Below are 5,000 nucleotides of genomic sequence, written 5' to 3' on the forward strand. Positions count from 1 at the left end.
TAATTCTTTTCCTGTGGGTGTGGTGTGCCTCCGCACCCCCCAATCTGTTCCAAGGCCTTGTTTTCTCTCGCTCGCCAAAACACTTTGTCTGTTTTCACAGCCAGTCTACCGGCCTAGACCCAACTGTGCGATATTTCAGAGCCGGCAACAGAGCATGGAAAGTCCGCCAGATTTACCCTTAAATGCTCATAAATGACTTCCAGGCACTCTTCGGAAGGTCTTTTATTTCAAAAGAAGGTCCTTCCTTGAGGGAGCACTTCTTCGGCCACTTTGCAAGTGCAACCGCTGCCAGCAAAAGTTCTGAAAATCGAGTTCCCGAAAATCTCCGGGTACCCCGCCAACCCCCAGCCACCCGAATCGCAAGTGTCAATTCGGCGGGTTGCCTGCCGGTAGTCCTTCCGAAAATGAGGCGCCAAATCGCCGCAACGGCCATTTTTCATTTCGGCATCGGGACTTCCGACGGCAACTGATTAACTAGCCCGGGGACTAGAGCGGCAGCAAATGCAACGTGCCCTCTTGGCGGGAGCAACTTGACCGCCCCCGTGGGGAAAGGTCAACTCGGGGCCCGGGAAAGTCGCCGAGTCCGACCCCATACACTTCCATGAGTTGGGGGTTTTGGCCTTCCCGGCCCAAGGCTCGCCTTATTTCGGCCTGCACTTTCGGAAAAGGGTGCATTCCTTTTGGTTAATGATTTCACCAGCCCGGGTCTTAGCCTCTGCCCCGACGGCTAAGTCTTTTGGTTAATGATTTCCTGCGGCTGGGACTACCCTTTCCCCCGCCCTGCAGGCACCCGGGTCGGGAGGCCGTCGGGGGCACTTTCCGGGGCAAATCCGGACCCTTACGCAAGGGAGAGTGCGCCCCCCGCCTCGGCCGGGGGTCAGGCTGCCGCCTATTAAGCCCGACAGAAAACCCGAAAAATGGACGAAAATGGGAAAAAATCCCCATCCGAAAAAGGCTTAAAAGTCGGTTGGGCGGCAGCTAGGGTCGGTCTCTGCAGACCTGGAGGCTCGGGTGGACTCTTGGAATAAACGTCCAAGTCCCGACTTGCCACCTCCTACTACTGTGCAGATACCCCGCCAACCCCCAGCCACCCGAATGACAAGCGTCCGATCAGCGGGACGAATTTGACAACTCTGGCCGGACCTCTGGAACTCCATCCCGGGTAACCGGGGCAAATTTTTCCGCTTGATCGCCCTTCCACTGGTTAACCATTTGCCCTTTCGGACTTAGTCTCTGGACATTATTCGACGGATTTTCTGGTTAACCATTTGCCCTTTCGGACTTAGTCTCTGGGCATTATTTTCGACTTTTTGGTTAATGATTTCATACTTTTTACTTACTTTTGCCCTTTTTGGTTAATGATTACTCTGCTTACTGGTTAACCATTTGCCCTTTCGGACTTAGTCTCTGGACATTATTTTCGAGTTTTTGGTTAATGATTTCACACTTTTAACATATTTTTGCGCTTTTTGGTTAATGATTACTCTGCTTACTGGTTAACCATTTGCCCTTTCGGACTTAGTCTCTGGACATTATTTTCGACTTTTTGGTTAATGATTTCACACTTTTTACTTACTTTTGCGATTTTTGGTTAATGATTTCACACTTTTAACATATTTTTGCGCTTTTTGGTTAATGATTACTCTGCTTACTGGTTAACCATTTGCCCTTTCGGACTTAGTCTCTGGAGATTATTTTCGACTTTTTGGTTAATGATTTCACACTTTTAACTTAATTTTGTGCTTTTTGGTTAATGATTTCACACTTTTTACTTACTTTTGCGATTTTTGGTTAATGATTACTCTGCTTACTGGTTAACCATTTGCCCTTTCGGACTTAGTCTCTGGACATTATTTTCGAGTTTTTGGTTAATGATTTCACACTTTTAACATATTTTTGCGCTTTTTGGTTAATGATTACTCTGCTTACTGGTTAACCATTTGCCCTTTCGGACTTAGTCTCTGGAGATTATTTTCGAGTTTTTGGTTAATGATTTCACACTTTTTACTTACTTTTGCGCTTTTTGGTTACTGATTTCACACTTTTTACATATTTTTGCGCTTTTTGGTTAATGATTACTCTGCTTACTGGTTAACCATTTGCCCTTTCGGACTTAGTCTCTGGACATTATTTTCGAGTTTTTGGTTAATGATTTCACACTTTTAACATATTTTTGCGCTTTTTGGTTAATGATTACTCTGCTTACTGGTTAACCATTTGCCCTTTCGGACTTAGTCTCTGGAGATTATTTTCGACTTTTTGGTTAATGATTTCACACTTTTAACTTAATTTTGTGCTTTTTGGTTAATGATTTCACACTTTTTACTTACTTTTGCGATTTTTGGTTAATGATTACTCTGCTTACTGGTTAACCATTTGCCCTTTCGGACTTAGTCTCTGGACATTGTTTTCGACATTTTGGTTAATGATTTCACACTTTTAACTTAATTTTGTGCTTTTTGGTTAATGATTTCATACTTTTTACTTACTTTTGCGATTTTTGGTTAATGATTTCATACTTTTTACTTACTTTTGCGATTTTTGGTTAATGATTTCATACTTTTTACTTACTTTTGCCCTTTTTGGTTAATGATTTCATACTTTTTACTTACTTTTGCGATTTTTGGTTAATGATTACTCTGCTTACTGGTTAACCATTTGCCCTTTCGGACTTGGTCTCTGGACATTATTTTCGACTTTTTGGTTAATGATTTCACACTTTTAACTTAATTTTGTGCTTTTTGGTTAATGATTTCATACTTTTTACTTACTTTTGCCCTTTTTGGTTAATGATTACTCTGCTTACTGGTTAACCATTTGCCCTTTCGGACTTAGTCTCTGCACATTATTTTCGAGTTTTTGGTTAATGATTTCACACTTTTAACATATTTTTGCGATTTTTGGTTAATGATTACTCTGCTTACTGGTTAACCATTTGCCCTTTCGGACTTAGTCTCTGGAGATTATTTTCGACTTTTTGGTTAATGATTTCACACTTTTAACTTAATTTTGTGCTTTTTGGTTAATGATTTCATACTTTTTACTTACTTTTGCCCTTTTTGGTTAATGATTACTCTGCTTACTGGTTAACCATTTGCCCTTTCGGACTTGGTCTCTGGACATTATTTTCGAGTTTTTGGTTAATGATTTCACACTTTTTACTTACTTTTGCGATTTTTGGTTAATGATTTCATACTTTTTACTTACTTTTGCGATTTTTGGTTAATGATTACTCTGCTTACTGGTTAACCATTTGCCCTTTCGGACTTGGTCTCTGGACATTATTTTCGAGTTTTTGGTTAATGATTTCACACTTTTAACATAATTTTGCGCTTTTTGGTTAATGATTACTCTGCTTGCTTGTTACTGATTTCCCCTTTCGGACTTGATCTCTGGCCGTTCTTTTCGACCTTTTTGGATAAGGTTTCCACACTCTGAAATTATTTTGGGCTCACTGATTAGGCGAGATCAAGGGGGCATGCCTGGGCACTTTGGGCTCAGTTTGGGAAGGCGGCGTCCGTGTGCTCCTCCGCCCTTCCCGCACTTGCGGCTAGGTTTGCCAAACTGCGCTGACCCGCAGCCCTGCCTTTTTGCCCACGGCACGGAACGACTCAAGTCTGGCTCCGTTCCAGGCCGTTGCCTCCGGCTGCCCGCCGTCCGGCCGGCCTGGGACGTACCCCGGCTGACGGCGCCGGAGGCCCTCTAGCAGCCACCGGTGCCGCGGGCCAATGGGTCCGGGCGTTCCGGAGCTATCGGTGGGGAAGTGCTCTCCCCTTTTCCTGACGCCGTTCGCCCGAGCAGAGGTGCAGCCTGACGGGACTGCTGTCGCCTTCCGCGGCGCACCGGCCCCTTTCACCTGCCGTCGACCGCGCGGAGCTCGGACCTCCCTCCCCGAAGTTATGGCCCCGGCGCCGGAGGGTGCCCGGGGCCGGGCATTCAGCGGGGTGAGTCTTCACCTTCCCGGTCAGCCTGCGGGGTCGGTGCGCCGGCACTCGACGCCGGAGGGTCCCCTCTTTCCGTAGAGCCCCGCCCGGTGCCGATCGGCCGGCGGATTGCGGAGCGAACCGCGCCTGACCGACGGGCCTCGGAAACCCGTTGCAGTCGACGGGGGGGAACCGGACAGCGGGACGAGGTGCCGATTCCACCCGCAGATTCGATCCCGAAATCCCGCGGGATTCGGCGGTCCGACCCGACAGATTCAAACGTCGCCCGGGCGGCCCCCAGCGGTCGGGCCGGCCTGGTTCCGCCACCGCCCGATGCCCCTCGCCCCCGGCTACCGCCGGCCGCGCAGACCGAGCGAATGCGGCCGGACGTCCGGCGGCAATCGGCCGGAAAGCGGTATGGCCATTTCCTACTGTCCCTCGGACGGGCAGAGGGGCGGCGCCGGGGCACTCGCGGACCAGGCCGCGCCCCTCCGAGCCCTACCGCCTGCCGTCGACCGCGCGGGGATCGGACCTCCCTCCCCGAAGTTATGGCCCCGGAGCCGGAGGGTACCCGGGGCCGGGCATTCAGCGGGGTGAGTCTTCACCTTCCCGGTCAGCCTGCGGGGTCGGTGCGCCGGCACTCGACGCGGGAGGGTCCCCTCTTTCCGTAGAGCCCCGCCCGGTGCCGATCGGCCGGCGGATTGCGGAGCGAACCGCGCCTGACCGACGGGCCTCGGAAACCCGTTGCAGTCGACCGGGGGGAACCGGACAGCGGGACGAGGTGCCGATTCCACCCGCAGATTCGATCCCGAAATCCCGCGGGATTCGGCGGTCCGACCCGACAGATTCAAACGTCGCCCGGGCGGCCCCCAGCGGTCGGGCCGGCCTGGTTCCGCCACCGCCCGATGCCCCTCGCCCCCGGCTACCGCCGGCCGCGCAGACCGAGCGAATGCGGCCGGACGTCCGGCGGCAATCGGCCGGAAAGCGGTATGGCCATTTCCTACTGTCCCTCGGACGGGCAGAGGGGCGGCGCCGGGGCACTCGCGGACCAGGCCGCGCCCCTCCGAGCCCTACCGC

The sequence above is a fragment of the Heterodontus francisci genome, chromosome 3 (genome assembly GCF_036365525.1).
Source record: "Heterodontus francisci isolate sHetFra1 chromosome 3, sHetFra1.hap1, whole genome shotgun sequence".
NCBI classification, from domain to species: Eukaryota; Metazoa; Chordata; class Chondrichthyes; order Heterodontiformes; family Heterodontidae; genus Heterodontus; species Heterodontus francisci.